The 27633-nt window shown below is 41.3% G+C and overlaps 1 protein-coding gene across 4 annotated transcripts in view; it reads left to right on the forward strand.

The window, feature by feature from the left end:
• The window catches only part of IL1RAPL2 (interleukin 1 receptor accessory protein like 2), a 544020-nt gene that overhangs the window by 81317 nt on the left and 435070 nt on the right, over nucleotides 1-27633 (forward strand). The window lies entirely within an intron of this gene.

Consider the following 27633-nt stretch of genomic DNA (forward strand, 5'->3'; position numbering starts at 1 on the left):
GGATGAAATGTGCACTCTCCGATTCAGATCTGTATTTTTGTAGCTGATCCTCCACTCATGATTGAACACCCACTGACTGGGGATTCGAACCCACCTCTGGACTAAAATAGGGATTAATGTCCTTTAGTACATTTTTATGATATCGCCAATATAAAGCAGGGTAGTTCTCTTCTCACTGATAGCGGGACTTCATCTTCGTTGGTACAAGGTGTGTGTGTTTGTGTGTATATATATATATATATATATATATGTGTGTGTGTGTGTGTGTGTGTGTGTGTAAACTGATGCTGAATTACTCATGTGTTAGGTGTCTGTTTTCCTTGTATTCAACTAAAGGAAGAATTTTCAGTGCTGTGCAATTAGTGCATTGTTGAGCCATTGCCAATTCTGGTCTTTTTTTCCACTAGGTAAAGCCATGTTGGCATCAAAAATTGACTGTCAGCTTTTTTCCCCCCCCCCCCCCCGGCTATGCTTATGATCCATGTCAGAATGTTCCAGGCTATTGCCTCAATTACAGTGGAACCCTGGAAGGAAATATACATTAACGTACAAACAAACTGGAATCTGTTGGGTAAACACTTACGTCAATCCCCAAATTCCAAAGGTTACTTTCTTTATCAGACCTCATTACAATTTTATCTCTGGTTCTACGATAAAATCAAAAGGATTAAGTAACTAGAGATGTGTAATGCTAATAGTGATCAATTCAGGTAACTGCTAATTGCAGTTACCTACCAAATTCTAGCTTAGTGCAAGCCTTCTGTTACTTGTGGTGGTCAAATAAATAATTTCAGAGTGGAGAAAAGTTAATAGCAACCGGTGTCATTTAATACACTTAGTCACGATACAGAGGAAGAAGTTGAAAATGAATTGGTAATGTTTGCTGCTTACTTTGTTTTGGTTAGAAATAAGCTATATTGGAGAGAATGTAAAAGAAACCTCTTCCTGCACCCGTCCATATGACTACAAAAGTTAATTTAAATTTGCTCCTCTCTATGATTTTGTATTCACTTCCTATTAAACTCAAGAGAAAGTGAATTGCTGCTCAAATAGGAGTCAAATGTGAATTTGAATGATATATTAAATTGTAAAATTCACAGTTCATGCTATATTGGTTAATTACATAAGTAGCATGCTATTATTTACCGATTCCTGATTGGATGACTTACATAACTAAGAATATTACAATCAAATACACAATTTGAAATTCACTTGTTTAGTTTTAAATTGGTTAAGTACATTACATAAATTAAATTACATATGTTACAGAACAAATTGCAAACTTTGTATTTGACTGTAATAGTCACAATTTGCAATTCAAATGACCTGCAACCCAAGAATTATTTGCTTACAAAATGTTTGAATAACTTTGAATAATGAATAAATTAGAGAATTTCATCGTCTGTTCATAGGCAATTACTGAAGAGGAGCAAAAGCAATATTCATCAAATATATTATGAACTATTCACTCAGCCCAAGTAAGAAAAACTATGTGGACTATTATGAAAGAATCTAGATGGGTTTAGAGGTGTTGCAGGACTGGGGGAGGTGAAATTCAACAAGTATAAATAAGGCATAATTTCAAAACCAGTGTAATCTAGTAAACATATATCCTGATGTTCTTTGAACTTGCAGGATCCTCCAAGGAAATAGACTTAAGAAGTCTAGTTAGTGTTCAGTAGTACTTGCGTATATGCTTGGGTGTATTTTTAAAAAAAGGAAGAGAGAATGATACATAAAATATTATGTCATATCTATGGAAGAGCAAAATGGTTGGGATTTAAGAACTGACTCAAACTTTAAACTAAAAATTGAACTTGACCCAAACAGAAACTTTATCATTCTCCCCTCCCCTGAAAAATATTCTTTTTTTCCACACCTTTCTATACTTCCAAATCCCAACTGGAAGCAGAAGTACCAAAATACTATAGATAAAAGATGCTAGTGTTCTGGATTTTCCTGCCTGCTAGGAATTGGGAAGTGCCAATGATCTCATGAGATTTCTGTCAGATCCTAGAGATGCTTGAAGTGTGGTTAAGGGTCTGGACAAAAATTCTGAAAAATAGCTATTGATTTGGGGGCTTTTTTTGGGTGCCAGCCTGACACTCCTTAAAGGGTCCACTTTCTGAAAATAAGGCCCCTTTTAAACTGTCTCGGTTTAGGCACCCAGAATCACTAGCTGCTTTTGAAAACTTAGGTACTGATAAGTATCTGAATGTTGAGGCACTTATTGAAACTTCAACTTTGCAAGGCTTGCCACCCACTAATGATCATAATCCTGATGAGGAAAGAAATGTTATCCTAAACCCATTGTAATTTGAACCTTAAATTGATTCTGATGATAAACTCTGTAGCAGAGAAATTAAAACAAACAACCCCCCTATTTTTCAGAATCTCAAATGCAAACAAAAAAAACTCTCCAAAAATAAAATTCTCATTTGTTTCTAATGGACAAAATGGTCTTATTTTATAAACCTTTACATCAGTATGGAAAAGAAACTTTAAAGGTGATACCATTCATGACTGAGTAAGAAAAATAGGACATGTTAAATCCTGGTCAACAGTTTGTCCACTGCTTGCTAAACTTTGGATGCCAAATCATTCCGTCATCTGGGAGTAGAAGAGTAATTACCTAGAGTGGTGTTGTGATATGCTGTTCTTCACTTATCACTTTTATAAATCCTTATTAATTTCTGGAGAGGAGTGAAAGGCAAGAATAACTACAGTTCATCAGCATGTTCGGGGATGACTGACTTCAACTTTTTTACCTTTCTTAATGCACATTCATCTTGAGATTTATATCTGCTCAGTGTGGAGAAAAACAGTCCCCTTTGCTGCCTTGGTTTATGGTTGTTTCAGAACCTGGTTTTTGTAACCTTTTAAAAATCTCTAGTTTTGTTTGAGTTAGTTACAATCTAGCATGCAAGCCAGCAGAGCTGCAAAAATTCAGAAAGGGCCACATCCTGGCCTAAGCAGCTGCATCATCATCATCATCATGTTCTCATTATGCCTCTAGTGTTTAGGGCAGCGACGAAGCTCCTCCACTCCTGTCTGTTTCTGGCAAGTCTTTCAGTGGTTCCCCGGCTGTGCCCCAGGTTTTTCAGCTCGGCTTCCACAGCTCTTCGCCATGTTGTTTTCGGGTGGCCTTGCTTTCGCTTCCCTTCTGGTGTCCATCTTATTGCTATTCTGGTGATGGAATCCATTTCTATCCGAAGCACATGGCCAATCCATCTTCAAGGCCTCCTGGCAATGATGGTGCTCATGTCTTCTTTGCTGCACTGCGTGAATAGATCTTGGTTTGAGATTGTTCTAGGCCAAAAGATATGGAGGATTTTTCTGAGGCAGGTTGTATGGAATGAAGATAGTTTGGACATGTCATACTTTCTCATTCCCCAGCATTCTGCACTATGAAGTTGTGTTGAAAGTACGCAGCTCTGATAAATCTTGAGTTTGGTTTTGGTTTTGCATGTTGATGTTTTCCAGACTGTATTTAAGCTCCTGAAGGTGTTCCTGGCTTTATTGATTTTGTTCCGGATGTCCTGGCTTGTTCCACTGTCCTGGCTGATGGTGCTGCCCAAGTATGTGAATGTTTCTACATTGGTGAGAACATAATCCTCTATCGTACTGGTGATGGTGAGGCAACATTAAAGTTCATGGTATCTGTCTTATTGTGGTTGCTTTTCAATCCAATTTGCTGGCTGAATGCGTTGTCGAGTTTTTTCTTGTATATGGCATTGTGTATGTGATAGGAGAGTGAGATCATGTGCGAAGTCCAGGTCTTCAAGAGATGAGAAGGGTGTCCATTTAATGCCTCTTGGCATGTCTTCTGTTGTACGCTGCATTAGCCCGTTGATGGCAATGTTGAAGAGGATTGCAGACATGACACACCCCTGACATACTCCTGTTTTGACTTCAAAACTGAGCTCACTGTGATCAACATTGAATGTAAATTTGAAATAAAAGCTTTTGATGATGATGATTATATGGAGAGGGATTCCATATGTCCTCAAAATGCGCCATAGGCTGGTCCTCTGAATGCTATCAAAAGCCTTCTCAAAATCTATGAGATTTATGTAGGGTTGCCGTTGCCATTCTAAGCACTGTTTTATGTTATGTTTCATAGAGTGATGATTTGGTCTGTGCATCCACGCCTTTTCTGAAAACCAACTTGCTCTTTTCTGAGAATGCTATCAACTGCCTCTGATATTTGCTGGACTATAATCTTACACAATACTTTGCTTGGCATAGATAAAAGTGTGATACCATGCCAGTTATTCCAATAACTGAGAGTTCCTTTCTTTGGTATCTTCACTGTAACCCCATTGGTCCACTCATCTGGCACTTTCCCTTTCCCAGACTGATGTAAATAGAGGGGCCAAGATAGATGCTGCTAACTCAGGATTTACCTTGAACAATTATGCATGCAAGTTATCCTTGCCAGGAGCTTTCCCATTTTTTAAGGATTTGATGGCTTGAGTGATCTCTTCCTTAGTTGGGGTGTCTGTGTTGATATCAAGATCTTCTTCTGCCTCTTGGATGTTTGCTTCCTCTTTAGGTGACTCCCTGTTCAGCAGTTCTTTGAAATGCTCTGTCCCACGCATTTCTTGTTCTTTTTCTGTTTTTAGTAGGTGGCCTTGTTTGTCCCCGATGAGTGTTTCCTGGTGTCAGCTGTTTACCACTGATAAGCCGCGTCATTTTGTAGACGGGTCCTTGTTCACCACAAGCAGCTGCATCCTCTGCTTGTGTTGACAGATTATCAATATAATGTTGTTTGTCCACTCTTGCAAGGCGTTTGACCTCCTGGCGTGCCTTGCCATACTGCTTGTCGTATTGATCCTTTAGCTTCTGGGACTTTGTGTCTAAAACTTTTTTTTTTCAGGGTTTGTCTGGTTTCTATGGCATTCCATGTGCTGGGTATAATCCACTTCAGTCTTCATGTAAGTGGCTTCCTTTCGTCTTTCACCACTGGCAGTCACACTGGTCATTGACTCCTGAAGGCCATCACACACAGTAATGGTCGATTTCTCCATTGCTGTTTCCGTAACATATTTTGTTTTTTAAGGAACAGGGTTGTTAGCCCTGTACCTAACTCCCAACCTGTAGGATCAGGGTGTCTGTTTTGTCTGACCCTTCCCACACGGACCAATCCAGCATGGTTGAACCTACCAGGAGCAAAAAGCCCATGCCGACACAGACTCTTGGTATCATTAGAGCACGTAAGCTGTCCTGCCATGACAAGGCATGGACACCAGAGGACAGTAAGCAGCTGCGCAAGGGTGCAGACTCACTTTCCCCCTCCCATATCACTACACCATCCAGCACCCCCTCTGTGCAGTCCATAGGTCTAGGGTATGGGTACATAAAGGTAAGCAGTTATTTGTCATGTGAGAACAAACCTCACTTTATTCAAATTACTGAATGCAGTAATGGAAGGCACTCAAATACTATGGTGAGAAAAATCTATATGGACTAGAATAAGCAGGCAGTGTGCTTTTGTTTTCAGCCCCCAGTGTGCCAGCTAACCCAGCTGAACAGGTGCGGCAGGGCAAGAGGCTGAAGATTAAGTTAGCCCTCTTGTTGAAATAAGAGAGGCAGGATTGTTTTAGCATTAGAGAAGTTCATAACCGAAACACACCAGAATTCTGGTCAAATCTTGATCTAAATCTGAGCTTTGCATCTCATCCATCTTGTTCTAATGGGCCAAATTAAAATCCCAGATCTGTCTTGTCCAGAAAGATGTGAGGCGGCCGCTCTGCAGATATTCTGGGATTGGTATTGCTAGGGGGCATAATTGGATGTGGCTATGGGCCAAGTGGACATGGTCTGCGTGTATATCTGAATCCACATCCACTAGAGCAATGAATGATTCCTTAAATGCACAGCATTCCTATGTTTACTGCTGCAGTAAAATGTGTGTGAGGTCCAACTAGTGTCTGGTGTGTAACTGATGTAGCATATATGCAACACTGCTGTTGGGTGTGAGATTTTTTGTTTGTTTTGTTTTTTAAAGCTGTGTTTGAAACTGTGAATTTGTCTGTCTCTAAAGATGAGGTTTATAGTCAAGATATTATACAAATCAAAATGCCACCATGGTTGTCTTAATTATAGTGCCATGGTTGTCTTAACTATAGTGATGTGAATATGTCAGGATTCTGATTAGTATTTTATAGGACAGGACAATACTTATCTGCTCTATGTTGAATGGCTCTAATGCCTTCTTATCTTTCATCTTAATAAAAATGCTTCTGAAAAATGCAGAAATGGCAAATATTTAGCAGATACAGAACAAAATGTGTCATGTGAATATGAACTAATTCTCAAAAGCCTCCACAAGATAGGTCAGCAAATACCATTCCCGTATTACAGAAATTGGTATGGAAAGGCTAAAAGCCTGATCCTGCCTTCACAGTCACAGAAATCATCTTCGCAGCATTTCAAGCCATAAGTGACTTGCCAGTCGATATCTGCTCTGTGACTGGAACTCAGAAGTTCCTGGCTCCCAGTCCTGTATTCAGACTTCGCTGCTTCTCTCCACATAACGCATATTTGCAAAGATGAAGCAGACTCAATTATCTACATTTTAATTAACTATATTTACAATAGTTAGTTAAATGTAGTAACGTATAAAATGTACTGTGTAAATACATGTAATGAAAACAAATGGCCGCTTGTGAGAACTAAGCATCCTTTCCCTGACAAAGCAAATTTGTCCTGAAGAACAAATCATCATGAAGATAAAATGCAGTCATACAAATTCTGCTCCCAGTTAAACAAGTGTAAACCCAGAGGCACTCCAGCCTCAAGTGTGCGTATTGTTTAGGTCTGTCTCTAAAGCAGTGGATGTGCCTTCACCTTTATTCACGTGAGAAATCCTGTTGACTTCAATGAGAGTACTTGCATTAAGGGAACGAAAATGCATGTATGAGGGTTGCAGAAATGGACACTAAAGCCTGGTTCAAAAGCCTGTTGAAGTCTATGGGAAAAACTCCCAATGACTTTTTTCCTTTAGATCAGACCATATGTCAAGTGTTCATAATGTGAATGCATATATGAGTTGGTGCATGTCTCTTATCACATGCTTTGGGATGCTTTCATTCCAGCAGTTTAGAATACTGATTGGTGTACAGTAGGTACTCAATGGTAGGGCATCTATTGTAAGATGTGGCTACTAGTGTATTATCTTTGATTACAAAGGACAATGGGTGCCCTTCTGGTGAACAAAAGAATGCTGTGTTTGTTATATTACATTTTTCATTAAATGTTTAACAAAAGCGGAGCTTCTAGCATTCAAAACTCCTGTTACTTAGGCCCAGATTTTGAAAGGTATTTAGGTATTGCAGTGCTCAGCATTGTAATGTGTAACTGATTTAGGAGCCTGTCTCATTTTCAAAAGGGATTTAGGCAATTAGGAAACAAAATCTTATAGTCAATGGGGTTTAGGCTCTTAGTTCCTAAATCCCATTTGAAAATGAGACTTAGGCTCCTAAATCAGTTACACATTGCTATGCTGTGTGCTGCAATATCTAAAAAACTGGCCATTATGCTAGATCTTTTTCTGGGTCCCATCCCTTGGGGTCCAGGCTCTGTGCAGTGGTAGGTAACACAGTTGTCAAATGCTGTGGCCTACTTTACACCATTGGTAGTATGGGTACAACTGCGCTGGTGCTGAAAAGTGCTTACAAATATTCCTAGAGTAACCATGCCCTGGACACATTGACTAAGAATAGCATGAGGAAGCTAATTACCTGAGTATCACCCATTCTTTCAGGACCAGAATTCCCTGTCTGTAGACCTGATCCAAAACCTACTGACATCAGTGGTGAGCCTTTCTTTCCATTGACCTCAAGAGATTTTTGGACCAGGCTTTTCCTTTGTATATTTCCCAAAGACTTTGTATTCTCTGGCAAGACCTGTCTCAAGAAGACTCAAGGACAAAGGTGAAGGAGGAACCCCCTATTTGGCTAAACAGCTGCTTGAACAAGTTACAAGAAGTTTGACCTCAGGTTGGTTTGTACAGCAAGTCAGTAAATTGTAAGTGACTTGAGACTGCTATACTCCAGCTCAGTAGAAAAGAACAGGTAGATTAAATGTCTGTGAAATAACTAAACTCAGTCTGACACACAAATTACAGATTTGATTGCACCGTTCAAGACCATCACCATGATAGTTAAATATTGCACCACACACAGTTTTACAATCCACTTTGAAAGTGACACTTGGTGATGAGAGATGCTTGAAACAATGTCTTGTTTATAAAGAGAATCCTGTAAATGGATGGAGTATCTCAAAATCTGTCACCATTTAAGCAGAGTTTATTGATGCAGACAAAATGACTAGAATACCACATCAGTATGCAGTGTAGTTAGGTAATACATGAGCAGGGCAGAGCAAATTCTGTCTAGCAGTGCTGGTTTAAGAAAATTGTTAGAACCTGCCCTACTGCTGTTAGTTTACTCTCCCACCTGTTCATTCCTATTACATTCAGTGGGTATATTGGATTCAACGGAGTTGCTCAGGAACTTGCGCTGAGGGCTGAATTTTACTTGAGATCTATTTGTGTTCAGTTATTCTGATAGGAAATGATACCCTGAGCCTGGTTCTCCATTGCCTTTCACCTTGTGTAGTCACTGACACTTGTGCATAGTGGATGTGCCCTTGTGTATTTGCCCGCTGGTCTGCTACAGCTCTGCACCCACTTTTCACAAGGGTCAGTGACTCAACATGGTGCAAAGCTGTGGAGAATCAAGACAGCCTTTTCCCATGGATGGGGAATAATGTGTTTCCCCTTCTTTCCCCCCCCCCACCCCTCCAGTGATGGAATGGTGCTTTGTATTTCACAATTAGATTTGGTTTTGCTTATATTTATCTGTTCATATGATCACTTCTCTCTCTCTTTCTCTCCCCTCCTCCCCCACCTTTTCTTGTCATAGTTTTTATATCATGTTCATCACTATGGCAAGATTCTGCATTTTATTTTCATTCTGCAACAGAAATATTTACATGTAGCATTTTAAATTCATTTGACTAAATTAAGAATAATGGATTAAAACACAAGACTAGTAAAGGCCTTATTTGGCCATAAGCAAGCTAGAGGCCTGATTCGGCAAACCCACACAAAGTTGTCCCATTTATTTGTGTGCATAGCTGGCCTTAGCATTTTAAGATAGGCCTGTGAACCAGCTCCCACCTACAACAGAACTTACAGCTCCCACCTACAATAGAACTAACTCCTGACCACTTTGCTTACACCACTAAGTACAGTGCTAGCCTCTGCTCTTTGGGAGCAGTGAGGTAATACTTTGTGACAGCCCTCAACGTAGCTAATTATTTGTGATACAAAAGGTGTGTGGGAATCCTTCTGTTTTCTCTGCTGCTGAAGAAGTGAAGCTCGGTTGCTTTGGCTGGAGTTGTAGAGTTGCAGTTATTTTCACAAGTTTGCAAGGGATACTTGTCCCAATAAATTGGGGATCTGGGAGCCCCTACACCCCCAGCCACTTGATGGGACGTGTGCATTTCAGTTAATTATGGTACCTTACAAACATTAGTTTGTTGCCACGACATCCCTGTAGGATGGGTAAGTATTACCTGCTCCATTTAAGTGACTGATGATAATCTAAGGCAGAAAATTTGTGACTTGACCTAGTGTACGCGTGGAGTCTGTGTTGGAGCACACTGTATTACACTGCCTCTCACCAAAATTAGCTGCCCTTCCTTCTTGCTCTGAAGGCTTTCAGCAGAGGAGCTGGAGGCAGCCAGATGGGAGTGAATGTCCCATGGGCGGCAGCAGCTTGCGGATCACTGTTCCCCACAATGGCAAACCGATCTGTTGGCCTCCCAAAAACTGGGAATTAAAATGGTAGGGTCCTTTTTGTTATCCGTCTCCCAAAGACCAGCCAGTCATCGCTGCTTTCTCCACGTTAATGTTGTTGCTGCTGACACCTTCACTCTGGGTAAATGTGCCCTTATGCCATGACTCAGCCTGTGCTAAAGTGCTTTGCTGAGTCTGTTCTTAAGTCATGATAACACAACTTATCTTTTTCCCTCTCCGTCTTTGGAAAAATGTGTTTCTTTCTGTCCCCAGAGACATTTCAGAACTCTGTTTAAAACCTCAGCTGTATTCAGCTGTATTTTAACTCCCGCACTTCCTTTTTGGGCAAACTTGCTTCCACCACTGACTGTGGAAAAACAACAGATGTTTGGCTGGTGCGCTGCTGGAGATACCCTCTTATGCTATTGGTTATCTCAACTCGCAGCCTATAAAGCGTATGTGATAATTGGTTTTCTCTCCAGCCTTTGAGGCTAGAAAACTCAATTAGCATCTATACGTATTTTCTTTTATAAATGGTCAAAAATGCAATTGTTTTGCAGGGGAGGGGGAGGAGAAGACAGCTTAGCACTGAATATGATTTTTTTTTTTAAAGTTAGGAGTCAGTTCTTCCATCTAAAGCACTTGTACATCTTTAGGAACAGAAGAAATTGCTTGCTCCTACAGTCTCTTCATGGGATATTTGGATTCAGTTCCGCTCTCATGTACATGTCTCAGTACACTTCAGTAGGAGTTTTTAAAGATGGCCATGCGAAGTTCTGCAATTTGGAGCTGTGTATTGAGGGTCAGAACTGGGCCCTTAATGTCTGTCTTCCTGTTTAGATAGATTTACGGTGTGTGAAGGGGGATATTTACATGATACCTTTCTATGCTAAAACTTAGTAGTATGCTGACAAATATCAACTTACACTGCAGTTTATTGTGAATGGGCAATTATTGGCACCTAGCTATTTACCAGTATCTGACACAGCCAGACTACATGGCAATCTAGCTGTCTGAAGGCAGACTTTATCTGATAACTATGAAGAGACAAAAACAAAGTGATTGTAGAGGAGCCGGGGGGAGGAAAGAACATGGGAGCTTCTGAAAGCTGAGCCATGAAGTGTATTGGGTTCTGGGCTATTGATCTGTTTCATGCTTTTTAGGAAGAAGAGTTTTCCAAGTATCTTGTCTAAAACTTGTTGTGGAATGGAAGAACAGAAGAATAATGATTGCTGATTGCTTCATAGGTTTTGCTTTCCAAATTACTTTCAGACCTTGAGATGGGATAGGGCATCAGGAGGCACTGCTAATGGCTCAGTGTGTGACACAGGGCAGGTCAGTGAATAGCTGTGCCTCAGTTTCCCCTTTTTATACAAAGTTGGGTTAAGTGGTGTTATCCTAGTTTCACAGTGCTTTGCTTTGATAGCTATCTAATTGCTAGGTGGTATTATAATAAATTATTAAGTCAATTAGTCTTAGTGTGTCTTAACTGATTCTTGTCATTAAAATTATTGCAGGCAATTTTAAATACTGTGACATATCAACAGAAACTTCCCGCAACCTTTACTCACACAGGTAGCTCTTATATGAGTACCGCCACTGGGACACATCTGAATAAGGGTGCAGGATTGGATTCCTAGTTTTGTATTCATATGGCGTAAGATATAGGCCAATACTGTCAAACCCTTACCCCTGACAGTAGCTCTAATGAGACTGTGAGTTTGTGTGAGTAACGGTTTGAAGGACTGTGAGTACACGTGACCCTCGTTTCTCAATTTGTGCCAAAAGTGCAGTTAGCACAATGTGTGTTAAACTTGAATGACATATTTTTAATCTGTTTATTTGTGAGAGAAAAGATGTTTGTTTGTTCTGGTATTATTAAATTAGAATAATGGGCTTCATTTAAACAATTCCACCCACCCACACACATACATAAGCCACATACACACACTTCCTATCTCAAAGAATAAGTTTTGTCTGTTGCAGTACGGTACGTTTGTTCTTGTTTGTAATAGCAGTGTGACTGAAAGGTTAGACGGCATCTATTCCCCAGTAAGCAATTGTATGTATTGATTTTTTTTTGTGGGGAATTAAGATGGATTTTAATAGTATTGCTGAAATCTCATGGTACACCTTAGAAAGTTGAGGTAAGAACAGCATTTTGCGTGATCATGAAATGGCAGAGACACAAAGTAACCTGGCTGGAAAGTCAAACATGGGGCTGGCTTTTTGGAGCCCTGAAAGTGTGTGGCTATGCCGTGGATGGATAAACTGTGTGTGGTTGTCACCTAAGATTGTCTAATCAGCCGTGCACATGCTTCTAAATAAATTAGACGAGGATACACTAACCGCGGTGTGTGTGCATGCAGCTCTAGTAAAACCCAAAGAACCCCAGTAACCTTCTTTTAAAAAGTCTGCGTTTGCCAACAACTACTACACACTTGCAGGCAGGAACTGTAGTAATTACGACAGTAAGGGTATATCTACACTATGAAATTAGGTCGAATTTATAGAAGTCGGTCTTTTAGAAATCGTTTTTATATATTCGAGTGTGTGTGTCCCCACAGAAAATGCTCTAAGTGCATTAACTCGGCGGAGTGCTTCCACAGTACCGAGGCAAGCGTCGACTTCCGGAGTGTTGCACTGTGGGCAGCTATCCCACAGTTCCCGCAGTCTCCGGAAATGAGATTCAAATGAGATTCGCGGTTCTTTTCCTGTCTACCTGGCCAGTGCATCTGAGTTGAGAGTGCTGTCCAGAGCGGTCACAATGGAGCACTCTGGGATAGCTCCCGGAGGCCAATACCGTCGAATTTGTGTCCACAGTACCCCAAATTCGACCCGGCAAGGCCGATTTAAGCGCTAATCCACTTGTCGGGGGTGGAGTAAGGAAATCGATTTTAAGAGCCCTTTAAGTCGAAAAAAAAGGCTTCATCGTGTGGACGGGTGCAGGTTTACATCGATTTAACGCTGCTAAATTCGACCTAAAGTCCTAGTGTAGACCAGGGCTAGGTAGCTGTGTTATCTCCGTGAGCTCTGTAGCTCACGAAAGCTTATGCTCAAATAAATTTGTTAGTCTCTAAGGTGCCACAAGTCCTCCTGTTCTTTTTGTGTTCTCTCAGATACTACTCCTATGGAAACTGTTGTCAAATGCTGACAATTAATGGTAACCATGGTCGAGTCAGGGATCTGTTGTTTTGTAGCGGGTTCTAAAAATACACTGTCCAGGGCAGGTTCAAAGCTCATATTGCTGCGAGCAGAGTGTTTTTAAAAATCTTGCCCTGTTATTGAATTTCATATTGTATAAGAAAATAAATTTCCAATAATAAAATAAATAATAAACAGAAGCCTAATCTCTCACTAGGAATAAAACGTTATGTGGCATTTTTTTTTTTTTATCAGTTGGCTTTTTAAAGGTGGTTATTAGCCAATGAAATTTGGAACAGACTCCTTTAGGATTTCTCCTTTTATCTATGCAGCCATACGTCTGGTATAGATCCATTAATTTACCAGTTTTGAAAGGATTTTTATCTAATAAAAAAAGCAGTGAGTAGGAGCCGACACTTCATTCCAGACACACAGATGTAAGTATGACAACATCATCTCAAACTCCTGTGATACAGCTTAGAAGCTCAGTGAAGAGGAACTGATATGAAGCCATGCTGCAGAGCTCTTCGTTCATAGATCACCACAATGTATAGCCTACCCTGTTTTGTCAAATATAGGAGTATCTGAAAAGGGTGGGGGTTTTGAGCCCTACCCTTTCATCAGTGTCTGCCCAAGAGACTTGCCTGCACAATTTCTAGCTGTGCTGGGAGGAGGAAGAGTACCTAGTCTATATGCTTAGAATATCAGACCTGTTACAGGATGGATTGTGATGTAATGGAGGGACTGGCAATAAGATATAGAGCCTTGGACCTGTGGCTCACCAGAAGGAATGCTTGACAGGTTTATACAGACTGAAAGTCATTCTTTACTCACAGCCAGGCTCAGGTGGTCTCTAGTGTTGGTCCAACTCTAGACACACCAGGGTGGCTGGAACTTCCTCAGCCCCTCGAGGCACTAGTAGCTTCAGTGCACATTCGGTTGCTGCCATCAGGACCCTTGATGAGGTGGGCGTAGCTGTAGACCCACCAGGAGTGCCTGCAGCATGTGGGTCTCAGGGAGCAGGAATTTCAGGCCTTGGGGCCATAGGGTTGCCAACTCTGACTGAAGCTATCCCGGGAGATTTTTTTCCCCCCAACATGAAGTAATGTCATTTTCTTAAGTTATCCCATTAAAATCTCCCGAATTGCTTTCAATAGATTCTGGGAGACTCCAGGCCAGTCCTGGAGGGTTGGCAACCCTAGGCCATCTACCCCTTCAGGGCTGCAGGCCCATGCTGCCTGGTGCTTCAGGCTGAGGAATAGGTTTCTGAGCTGGATGAGGGAGCCTTGAACTGGGAAGTGGGAGTGTCACATCTGAGTGTCCATGGCGCCCCCTGAGAGGCCAAGCATACTACTGCAAGTGCTCCTTGTCTTAGTCCACAAGTTGTGGCCGCCTGCTTACAGCAGGGTGGCGGGCCTGTGTCACAAGCTCTGCGTCCGTCTCTACACAGTTAAATACAGATAACAAACCCAGAATTTGGCTGGCTTTAAATAAATTAACAAATGAAATCTCAAAAGGAAGTGCTTAGCTGCAGCTCTAAAAGGCCTGCCTTGACCTGACCCAAGAGGTCTTGGCTAGCGCTGAGGAGCGCCTCCTCTGTCCCGGTCTCACCCAGAACTTCCTCCTCAGCGGGGGTAGGCGCAAGCCTACTTAACTGGCCTGCTGGTTCCCGGCTGGTCAGTGTCACTCCTGGTCTTTCCAGGCCTCTGGCAAAGTCTTGTTGGTCGCCCAACCTGAGCAAGGGGTGTCAGGGTGCTGATGTTTCCAGCAGAGGGCAGAGAAGACCTGATGGACCCTGTCTCAGGGATGCCTTCTGAGCTATGAGAAGCTATTGTACCTGAGGGAGGCCAGGTGAGAGGAACTCTGATTCTGGTGAGTGGAGCGTATATTTTGGAGTCAGAGGGTTCGTGGGGTATTTGACATGCGGGTCCTGAGTCTGAGGGGGTCATGTAGGAGCAAGAGGTGTGTGTGGGGGTTAAGTTGCAGGGAGGAGTTTTGGAAGTGGGGGCAAGGTCCTGCACTATGGAGGGGTAGGAGCTTTAATCTTAAGGAGGGGATGGGGGCAGGTTTCATGTGGGGAGAGTGTTGGGAGAAGTTGGGTTGAGTTGGGAGGGAAAGGCGGTGGGCTGAAATGAGTGGATTGGAGGACGAGAGGGCAAACAAATTGGGGTGTGTTTGAGGGCAGGGGGAAGACGGTAGCTGGGAGATAGGAGAGGTGTAGAAGGCAGTGAAGAGAGTATCCAGCAGAGCAGTCAGACTCAAATACTGTTCTCTTCCACCCTGCCCTTTCTCAGTGTGTTCTGGTTTTCATAATGGGTGGGAGAAGAAACAGAAGGCTCCTTTTTCTTGCCACTTCCCCATCAACTTCTCTCACGCACCCCTCCTCAGACTCCTTGCTTATGATATCCTCCACCAGTGTCCCCGTTTTAACTCTGATCAGTCTGCAGGGCAGGGGGAGGGGAGGCTGTGCTAGCACCATATGGTACCTGCAACCCCACTGCTTACTTCCGGCACCAGCTGCCACTGCCTTTAGCTAGCTAGTGACTTTTGTGAAATGAGCTCAGTGTAGTGTCTGACAAACAGAACTCACTTGAGCCCAGTTGGCATTAACTGACCCCCTCCTTGACAGTGTCTGCACAGAGCTGAGGGACTGGGCCATTACCTGATGGTCTCTTGTGCATGAGTCATACTGCGCACACTACACTGTAAGCTGACATGTTATTGCAACTTGCGGAGAGAAACCTCTGCTACTTTTACCTTTGCTAAAAATATCAGTGTAGACAGGGCAGCACAGGCTCCAGCGTGCAGTAGCCACATGAGTACATACCCAAGGTCGCTGGGATGCTTGTAAAGCACACCCGGAAGCCCATGCTGCTGGATCTACACTGCTGTTTTTAGCCACGCTAGCATGACTAATGCTAGTGTGGATATGTCTACTCGGATAGCAGAGTGGACCTACACCACTTTCTTTTACTCTGAATCTTCACCGGTTAGAATTTCTAACACTTGCCCCTGTCCCCCATACGCACGCGTGCACAAGTGTTAGCCTGTGTGCTGTAACACCCATTGGCGTCAGTGGGTTTGGTGGGCACAAGTTCTAACACTGTGAGTGCACGTGCTAGACGGTTTAAAGGCCACCTTCAACTCTTAAGAGTTTTTAGAAGGCGTTTGCACTGCAGAGTGCAGACATTGGCCTACTGATACAGAAGGATGGAAGTTATTTTGTTTCTACCAAGGATTGTGTGTGCTCTTTGGGTTTTTCTAAATATTTTTTTTTTTCTAACTGTGTGGGCTGGAATAGCTCTGAAATGCAGCCAACAAGCAGGCAATAAACCAACTAAAGCAGTAATTGTACAAAGATAAAATAATAGAAATTCTTGGGAAAGCAGAATTCTGCATGCAAATCTTGTGATCTGTGAGAGGGGGAGGGATGTATTTGCAAAGTCCACCTGCTTGTCCTTTAAATTAGCTAACCAAGTGTTCCATTTCCAGCTAAATCCGTCTGTCCATCCGGCAGGTCTGGCAGTTGCCAGTTACTACCTCCACTAATTTTGACACATCAATATCGCTGTTGGCAGTAATGTGATGTTGCTGGAGCCTCAGCGATCATCCTTTTGTAGCTCTTGCCGTAGTTTGCCACTCTGATATCTGCACGTGCCGCAGACAGTACCTTGCATTTAGAGATGGGGCAAGCCATTTGCAAACATTACAAGAATGCGAGTCAATCGCTGTTTCTGCCATCATATTATTCAGGTCAGAAGTACGCCTTTAAGCCTGGCATGCTCCATCACTGTCTCATTAGTCATTTTCTCTTGTCAAGATAGTCAGGATTCTCTCAGACTACTTTACTTTTAACACTTGATCTTCTTTTCCCTAACCATTTCTGTTTGGGACCCATAGACTTTGGCAATGAGTTAAAATTCATGCATGCACCCTAAATCTAATCTGAATAACATGCTATCATCCACATTCTGTCCATAAATTTCATATTCTGAAAAGGGCTTGACCCTGGTAGATACCTCACTAGGAATGCAAGAGACGTCTGTATCACTCTTATCTCTGTTCTTGAAATCCTCCGCCTATGCTAATTACATCTAAACAGGTCACTACCTCATTGATTTATACTGATCTGCATATTTAGTGCAATCTTCTTTGCTATGAAGGGGAGGAATCATGCTCCTCCTCCTTAGCGTTGTCTCGCCAGGTAGAATAGGATTTGTGAATCATTTGCGATACATTTGAAAAGAACTGACACCCACAGAAAAACTCCCAGCAGTAGGAAATTAACTAAAGCCTGCTTCTACTCAGTTTGGATATTTCTTTGCAAACGTTAGAGTGAAATTGTTAATTCGGTTGATCAAGTCTGGAATCCCTGTTTACACTGTAGTTATTAGGTTAAATGTTGTATTAATTGACTTCAATCTCTATATTTCCCCCTGCAAAAAACAGTCCTATAACATTCTTCTACTTTAATGAAGCTTCAGCTAATGCTGAACAGTGCAAGGCTGCTAGAAGCGCTATATGAAATTTAAATAGTAATTGCACCTGGCCAAATCATATTTAATATTAGTGATGAGATCTGCTCATAGATTTTTTTTAGTGTGTGTGTGGGAGGGGGAGGAGGGGAAGATTGTCTTAGGGACTGTCTCTCATTGTGGCATATTGGTACTTGAAGCATGGTATAGTTATGTCTTTACTATATTCCCCCTGAAATTTTAGCGTCCATCTCTCTCTCTCTCAATACTGGGACTTTGCATGATCAATTTAGAGACTCTTTGCTTTTGTTAATTTTCTCAGTAACATGCAATATCCACATTTTCTCAACTGCTGTCCAGAAGGTAGGGGTCTGGCCTTGGGAAATTACAGTGCTTGGTACTGGACTTCTTCACATATTTAATCCTTTCTTGCTGTTTCTGGTTTGTGTTCAGAAATCACCAGTATCTTCAAGGTAATGTATTCAGTGTTTCTGTGAGTGGAGAGGCGAAATCAGGGGACCCTGTTCAACTGCAGTACTAAAATTAAAATCTCTGTGGGGCCCAATCCTTAACTAGGCAAAACTCTCATAAACATCGGCTGAGGTCCAGTGACACTTTGGTTATTAATCTGGAATGATCAGACTATGCTGTTAACGTAAACTCTTGGAAATAATGGAAGTAAGCTGTTCTATTGAACAGCTCTTAATAGGTTTTGCCAGAAGCTGGGAATGAGCGACAGGGGATGGATCACTTGATAATTACCTGTTCTGTTCATTCCCTCTGGGGCACCTGGCATTGGCCACTGTCGGAAGACAGGATACTGGGCTAGATGGACCTTTGGTTTGACCCAGTAGGGCTGTTCTTATGTTATGTTAAGCAACACACTAGAGTCTCTAGCTTAATGGTAGCAACTTATGTTGCCACTTGGGGGATCAAACATCAGAATAGTGCCTGCTCCTCCTGCAGCGGAAGTTGCATGAGGCAGTTGTTAAAGGAAGAGGGAGAATCTCAGCAAGCGGCTGGTGCTTGCAGGGATATTTGGCTCAGAAGCAAGCTGTGTTGGTTTCCAGGGAGTGTCACTACAAGAAAAGGTTTCAGAGTAGCAGCCGTGTTAGTCTGTATCCGCAAAAAGAAAAGGAGGACTTGTGGCACCTTAGAGACTAACAAATTTATATGAGCATTATGCTCAAATAAATTTGTTAGTCTCTAAGGTGCCACAAGTCTGCCTTTTCTTCTTACTACAAGGAAAGGATCTATTGATGGCACGGCCATCGATAAAGGTGGAGGAAGCTACCCTGGATGAACCTCCAGAATGAAAAGACATTGGGCCAAATGCTGCTTGCCTGACTTGTGCAAGGAGCCCCACTGAAATGTGTGGTCTTCCCTTCACGACTCAGGGTTTGACCCACAGCCGCATCATGTCCAGCATTAGCAACAATCTGAGAGAGAGGTGTTTGCAGATGCTGGAGGAGGTGTCCCTCCGCACAGTGTAACATGGCACACAACAGTCTCACAGGGTCTGATCCCTTTACACTGGTTTTACACTGGCATGGAACTCCACTGAGTTCAGAAGCGTTGCTCCCTGTTTACATCAGTGTGACTCTTCTGAAGTCAGTGGAGTTACACGCCAGTGGTATCAAATGGGTGTGGGGTTAGGAGCAGGCTGACAGTGTTTTATTAGAGAGACAGCATTTAAAAATAAATGGCCCGGTTGCTCTTTTTTTAAAAAAAAGATATGAGCAGCTAATAGGCATTGATTCGTATTGAATATAAACCTTGTGATGGCACTGGATGGTATAGTCTGTTTCATTTTGGTTTAGATCTGTTTTTATTACTTTAATGCTGTCAGAAGATATATTATCTGTACCAAGATGCCCACTGTTCAATGTATAGGTTATCTCCAGTATGACAGCTCTGTATCTTCAATGTCAGATACACTGCTCTCAAGTCCTAGTAGATTTACAGATTCTATTATACTTCTATTGAACAGCTCTTAATCTGGTCAGAGGGAAACATGCTACAACCAGCACATTTTATCCCTTTCCTTTAGTACTAGAGCCTCTTTGGCAAGGTTGGACAATTGCATTAGAAATGTTCCAAGATCAAACCAGCGTCTAATACTTGAAAATGTAACTCTGTAAATGCTGGAAATTTCTCTTTGCCTACCAACGTATGAATCTGAATAAAAACTAGCAATTGAATTAATTGCAGGTTTTTATATGTTTAACCTCTAAGTATGAATGCATTGGTCTTTATGCTGTGTTCTATTAACTTAGCATACATACTGTTACAACCTCCATTTAAAAATGAGTCGTAAATCTAATGAAGAAGCTTTCTACAGACCTTTTTTGTTTTGGCAGCTTTGCTTCTTGACAGCCATGTTTCTTCTTTTAAGTTTATATGCATGAACGAATGTCACTGTTCTGTGCATGGAAAAATGACATTTGCTTTGCTTTGCTTTTTCCCAACTAAGTAAGCAGAGTTACTGCTTTATTCCGTCTCTGTGGAATGCCTCTTTTGTGTGCAGGACAATGCGCAATGAATCTCCTGTGCCTGTAAAGAATAGTAGTGCAATGGCAATTGTCATGTATGACACCTCCATTATAATTAGTGTTGTTCATTATATAGCTTTCTTGGCTGTAAGCAGTATAATGTAAATTCTCCTTAAGGAGATAGGAGCATACCAACTACTGCAAGAATGTTGTGCTATGAATGTGAATTGTTTTGTTTTTTTGCTGTTACTCAGATTTTCTCCCACCAGCTGCTTTGACCTTGTATCTCCCTTCAGATTCACACTTCTTACTACCTCTTTTCAATTGATCCCTGCTGTTAGTGCTTTGAATGCCATTGACTTTACACAGTGGCTGTTCCTACAGCTCAGCAGTTCCACCTTGTTGCAGCTGCTGTAGTCTTCTCTCTTATCGCCTTTAAAAAAGAAAAGAACAGAAGCATGGAATCCATCATTGGGAAGTATACAAATTGATTTCATTCTGTTTGAAACAGGGGAGGTAGGAAGTGGGAAATTAAGTGGTGCTTCTCTATGTAGAAATAAGCTTTCGTGAGCTACAGCTCACTTCATCGGATGCATACTGTGGAAAATACAGAAGATGTTTTTATACACACAAACCATGAAAAAATGGGTGTTTATCACTACAAAAGGTTTTCTCTCCTCCCACCCCACTCTCCTGCTGGTAATAACTTATCTAAAGTGATCACTCTCCTTACAATGTGTATGATAATCAAGGTGGGCCATTTCCAGCACAAATCCAGGGTTTAACAAGAACGTCTGAGGAAGGGGGGGGAGGGTAGGAAAAAACAAGGGGAAATAGGTTACCTTGCATAATGACTTAGCCACTCCCAGTCTCTATTCCACTCCCAGTGCCCCTCTGCCATGTACATTGGTCAAACTGGACAGTCTCTACGTAAAAGAATAAATGGACACAAATCAGATATCAAGAATTATAACATTCATAAACCAGTCGGAGAACACTTCAATCTCTCTTATCACGCGATTACAGACATGAAAGTTGCGATATTACAACAGAAAAACTTCAAAACCAGACTCCAGCGAGAGACTGCTGAATTGGAATTCATTTGCAAATTGGATACAATTAACTTAGGCTTGAATAGAGACTGGGAGTGGCTAACTCATTATGCAAGGTAACCTATTTTCCCTTGTTTTTTCCTACCCCCCTCCCCCCCCAGTCGTTCTTGTTAAACCCTGGATTTGTGCTGGAAATGGTCCACCTTGATTATCATACACATTGTAATGAGAGTGATCACTTTAGATAAGCTATTACCAGCAGGAGAGTGGGGTGGGAGGAGAGAAAACCTTTTGTAGTGATAAACAGCCATTTTTTCATGGTTTGTGTGTATAAAAAGATCTTCTGTATTTTCCTCAGTATGCATCCGATGAAGTGAGCTGTAGCTCACAAAAGCTTATGCTCAAATAAATTGGTTAGTCTCTAAGGTGCCACAAGTACTCCTTTTCTTTTTGCGAATACAGACTAACACGGCTGTTACTCTGAAATCTATGTAGAGATGTAGGTCATGAAAATGTATAATCAGCTTACATTTGTATCCACACTTTGCCAGAAAGTAATCCTGCTTAGCGTCACTTTATGGGTTTGGAGTTTTTCTGAACCTTACAATCCCTTATGATATTTAAATAAAGCATTGTGATCACTGATTTGCTTAATGCATGCAGAAAGGACATGATCTATATTTAGTAGGAATGTATTTATGTATGTGTTTGACAGGCAAAATAGTTTTCTTTTCCACACTAAGGGCTACAGTCTCATTTCAAAGACCCAAGGCAGTTCTCTACTGAGAAAGTGTTCTCTCTCTCTGGGAGATCCATATACATAGCAAGAAAAAGATGTCAGGATAGTGATCTGCCATGCGGTACACAGATGGGGAATTTTGTGCTGAAGTTTGGGAACCACCATGATTGTCCATTTCCCCCAGCTAACGAGAAGATACCACTCGCTTTTTAGCCTAGGTGGGATGAAGCAGCTCTCTGTCCCAGCCTGTCAATTTGCTAACAGGGATGGGCCCAAACTGCAGTTTCACAGTATTGCCAACTCCAAATGTCCAAAAATCGTGAGATTGGCTTTACAATCATGAGATTATGCAAAAATAATAGATTTGGTGGTCTTTTTATTTGCCTTCTCCTTTCTGAGCCTTTAGGGTGCACTGGGATCACATTTTCAAGCTTTCTACACAGCCATGGGGGCTAGAAACTTACTACTACTTAAAGAATGAAGGCTGACATCATCACGTAGCCACTTGACTCCAGGAGCTGGGGCTTTCTGGAAAACAATTATCGTGAGACTCATGACAAAATCATGAGAGTAGACAACACTGGCTTCAGGATTTAAAAGTACCTTTTAAGAGCTGTGCAGAGAACTCCTTGTGCACTGCAAATGATTAGTTTCTGTCAGGCCTACAAACCAAGGAACTATGCCACCCGCTCCTGAGCGCAATCTACAAGCACCGTACGTATTTCCATATATATACAGACCTAGAGCACTCTCATCATGATAACCAAAGTTACTGGAAGGACTGGGGCTTAGGATTTTGGCTCAGTGCTTTGTAGAGCTAGAAGCTGACTAGGAAGGCTGGGTTTAGATCTGAACTTCATTAAAGTTAAAGGGAATGTTTGGGTTCCACTCTAGCCCTTAATGCATTACTTCCTGTCTCTGTGATGGAATTGTGAATAAAAAATAATCCTCCTCTAAATCACTTTCCCCATTTTTTTTTTTTTTTAAAGCTCCTATCCCCCACATTTCTCTACTAGCACCAGTGTGAAGTATTGGACATGCCTTTCAGTAACTTCGGTTTTGGCTTAATTCTTACTTCCTAGGGGATTTACCCAGTGTGTACTTGACATATTTGTTCAGGGCATAGCAGTTACTATGCTTCCGAACTGAGCAATGATCCTACCATCCATATGCTCCTATAGTCAATACACGTCCCATTAACTGGAGGCTGTGTGGAAAAAAGAGCTAGTACTGAGTCCATCAAGTCTCATGGCACCTTTATAAAGTGATCCCGAGGAAAATGTGGGTACTCTCTCCAGTGAAATAGGGGATGTCTACACTGGGGGGAAAAATAAGACTTGGAGCAGCGAGTTTCGGAGCCCGGGTCAACTGACTAAGGCTCATGCTATGGGGCTAAAAATAGCAGTGTAGATGTTTGGGCTTGGACTGGAGCTTCAGGCTCTGTAAGCCAGTGAGGGCAGTGGGTTTCATACCCTGTACGCATCCCCTTCATACAAAGGTAATATATACACTTATGCAAGTAAATAGCCCCATTGATTAACTGAATGACTTGTGCTTAAAAGTTCGGCATGTGCTCAAATGCTGTGCTGGATTAGAGTCATCATTAGAGCTGGGCAAAATTTTTCACCCGAAACTTTTTTTTGATGAAAAATGCAGATTTAGTGACACCAAAACGTTTCAGGAATTCATGAGAGTTTGTGTTTGGGGCAGCGGGGAATTCTGAAATTCAAAATGTTTTTTGTTTCGACATCTTTGAAACAAAATGTTTTTATTTTTCAATTTGAAATGACTTCATTTAGAAATTTCCTTCAATTTTATTTTATTTTTTAATGCTCAATCAAAATGAAATCTTTTTTGGGGGGTGGGTAGGTCAAATGACCTATTGCTTTTGACTCAAAACCTTTTTGACTTTTCAGTTTGAAAAATTTCGCCGTTGAGGGGACCTGAAATAATTTTTTTTCAGAATTGCCCATTAATTTAACAATGTTTTTTACAGCTTTAGTTAGACTGTTTACTAGTGTTACCAGTGTAGTTACCATTACTAGATTCAGAATGGCATGTGTTTGCAAAAGCGTATCTCAAAAAGGGCAATGGTATTCCTAGTTCCAATTCAAGAGCACTGATTTCAGATACACAACGTACAATTAAGATTAGAATCTGATCCATAAAATGGTGGTGGTAGGAGTACATATTAAAAGTCCTTCCCACTGCCTTGAGAAATCTTTATTGCAATAACACTCATTCTATTGTTGATGATAATTGAAAATGATTGAATGAGAAAATACCAGTTGATATTTAAACTACTACTTATTATCGAATCAAAGTTTCTTAGATAAAATCGCTTAATTAAGCGGCATTCTATTTGTTAAGCATCCAGATCAGTATTCAATAAAAAGAGGTAAATAATGCTCCTCTGATTTCAGCAACCAGCCTACCTATTCATTTAATGAAGTATTATTACAGTAACCAGCATTTTGTATATTGCTATTCTGTAACCATAAATTGATCTGGAGCACAATTGAAAAAGGATTATTCATTTAAGCCAAATCTACAATTACCAAAAAATATCCCCAAACCTCCAGCTGCTATGCTGTGACTCACGGGTTCTTTTGTCTCTGAAAGTTGTTATTTTGTATTGTGAAGGATATTGATATATGGAAGCTTGCATTATTTTCTTCTTACAGTCATGATTAAGCAAGCTTGTATTGGGAGTTATGAATGAACTGAAAAGTCTCTCTTGTTGCTGTAAGATTCTTATGGTTGCCCCCTCTTTGAACTGAACTATTTAGTGAGATAACTCATGTCACCAGGATAAGCGCTTTGCAAGCTAGTTCATTTTTCATGGCTGCCTGAAGGACACTCCCGGATGGTGCCATTGTTACCATGCAGAACTTTTAGCCTGCTGAATGCATGATGATTCAGTGCGCTTCCTTACTGGACTGTAATTCAGTGACTAAATACAGGGAAGCAGTGCTTAAATAACAGTAAGACTCTGACAAAAAGAAAGTTGATGCTAATGCTTGGGACCTGATCCTGAAAATCCTTATCAAGTGAGTAATCTTACAGATTTCAGTGGGATTACTTCCAGGAGTAGGAGGTTGACATTCATATCCCTGGCCTTCAATCCTTTGTTGCAATTCATGCAATTGGATTTATGCATCCATTCAGTCAAAAGCCTCGTTTAAGCCTATCACAATGTGTATCGGGTCTTGGCTATTAACTCTCCCATTTGAACAGGGGGTAAGGAGAAACAGCATGGCAGAAATTCAAGATTGTATTGTTATGTGGTGTACCTTTTGGCACTTAAAAATGAGGCCTGGGTCTCATTTTCAAGAGAATTAGGCATCTAAGTCACTTTGGCAATTATGAAATTTGTGCCCAGTCACGTTTTTAAGTAGAACTCACCAGTGGATTTGGATTGCACTTTATATTGCTGCTAGTTCTTTAAATCACAGTTTTTGAATTAAATCTTTTATTCTAGTTTAGCTTAAAAACTCATTTTTCATTTGTCATGTTTGCCAGAAGATCTACTTACATTTGAAAGGAGAACAGAAACAACCTTTTATTTAAAATATACTGTGCACCTAATAGAATGACTGTAGGGCTGATTATTAGTACCCATTACATTTTCATACTACTTTATTTACTTATTCTTGGTTGTGTTCTGTATGTAAGTGTTACCGCTTACTCTCTAAATTAATTATAGCTGATTATTCAAATGGGTGACTATAGCAAAAATGAATTTATAGCAAATATTCCTTGTTCTGCAATATTTCTAAGCTGTTTTGGCCTCTAATAGTGTAGACATGTTATGATACACCAGTGTTCTGGAATCCTTATATTAGGGCTGTTACGTTCTATGGAACACTCAAAGTTTTGAATGTTTAAAGGAAATGTCCAATAATGTGATCAGGATGAGAACTTCTGTGCTAATGAAATTACAACTAGCAAATTTACTGTTTGTAAAAATCTTCTGTGATTGCAGTAATTGTTCAGCACCTCTGAAGATCAGGCCTTAGAGTCTGCAGAACAGCGTAGAAGTTAAAGGATTAAATGACCCACTTTAGCTGCAGGAAACACTGGCTCCCCCTACTGGAAATGTTATATTCATACTCCTCAGAGAAGATGGGTTCAGAGTGTCTGGCCTTTTGAGCTTATCATTGTTACCGCTGGAGATGGGCCTGAACAAAAACTGAACTCTTAAGCTTTGAGGAAGTTCTGATCTGGATCCAGATTTTATATTTGGTTCATGCCCCTTTTGAATCATAGACGTTTAGGCCGGGAAGGGACCTCAGTAGGTCACCTAATCTGTTACCTGCACAAATTAAGACTCCTCCCCTACCCTCCCTCATGGGAATTCAGGACATAAGGGACCCAACTGTACTGCTCCGTTGGCTCAGGGCTAAACCCATTCCCAGTGGACTCAGGGCTTTATGGGTCTATGAGGCCTTTTCCCAGTGAAAGAGCCTCACACAATGAATATCCTTAAACATATACAAATATTTATTAACAATTAGCAACAAATCAACAAAATACACACGCCAAGCATCTTCTGCTCACCACTCCCAATAAGACAGACATCTCCCGATGGCCTGTCAGGGTTCTGTCGTCTGGGCTCCAGCTTCTGCACAGCCCGGTCATATAGGGATTAAAAATCCTAGCAGCTTTGGTCTTGAGCTGTATCCCGGAATCAAGTTCCAATGCACTTGTTTTCTGACCCTCATTATATAGTCAAAATGAGGATTTCTCTTATCTATGCCTTAACCAGTTATTTGACTTAAAACATAGCTATGCAAAAAACACTGACCAATCATTCTCACTGTACAGGGATTCACATGCCTAAGACCGCCTACCCAGTATCTTTTGTATTTTTCAAAGTTAATAAAAACTTCTCAAGGTCTATTTATCTTTATGCTTCATTAGTGGGGATACACTTGCAATAGCAAAACCTTCTACTTTTTATTATCAGGAAGAAGCTGCAGAAACTCAAGGTTAGCTTGTCCATTCTTTCTCCAGTCTCATGACTTTGTGAATATAACTAAACTCCAGAGTCAGGGGAATTCAGCCTTGGCATAGCTAGACAGATAGAAAAGTATCAGCTACAGCATTACTATCTGTCTAGTTATGCCAAGGCTGAAGTCCCCTGACTCTCTAGTTTTATTTTGTTTCCAGCTTATGGTGGCTGAGCATACAAAATGGCTGCGGGTTATGCTAAGTGCATACACAAGAAGGCTGTGAGTTTCGTCAAGTCTGGGTGTCTCATTACAAGTCCAGTCCCCTGCACTCAAGGCAGGGCTACGGCTACACTACAGCTGAAGTTGACATAAATTATGGCCCTTAGGGGTGTAAATTAGTCACCCCCTTGAGTGACCCCCTTATTCCGACTTAAGCACTGGTGTGGACAGTGTTGCTACTGTTGATCACTCGGGCTGGAGTAATTAAGCTGCTCTCTTTCCCTTCAGTTTAGAGCGGTTACACTAAAGAGCTTATATACAGCATCTTCTTTCCTGTAGCCACCGCCTAAAGAATAACTAAACCATTCCTGACCAGTGTTTGTCTAACCTATTCTTAAAAGCCTCCAATAATGGAGATTCCACAGCTTCCCTCGGCAATTTGTTCCAGTGCTTAACCACCCTGACAGGAAGCTTTTCCTAATGTCCAACCTAAACCTCCCTTATTTCAATTTTAGCCCATTGCTTCTTGTCTTGTGCTCAGAAGTTAAGGAGAACAATTTTTCACTTGCCTCCTTGTAGCAACCTTTTGTGTACTTGCAAACTGTTGTCATGTCCCCTTTCAGTCTACTGGGTTGGCTAGTAAACCTTCTGACTAAAGGTGTAAATAACTGATTAAGTTCACAGGCAATTCTGAAAAAAATTGTTTCAGGTAGACTCAAAACCAGTGAGCTGAACTGGAAGCCTGGAGT

Source organism: Chelonia mydas, chromosome 9 (genome assembly GCF_015237465.2).
Source record: "Chelonia mydas isolate rCheMyd1 chromosome 9, rCheMyd1.pri.v2, whole genome shotgun sequence".
In the NCBI taxonomy this organism is placed as follows: Eukaryota; Metazoa; Chordata; order Testudines; family Cheloniidae; genus Chelonia; species Chelonia mydas.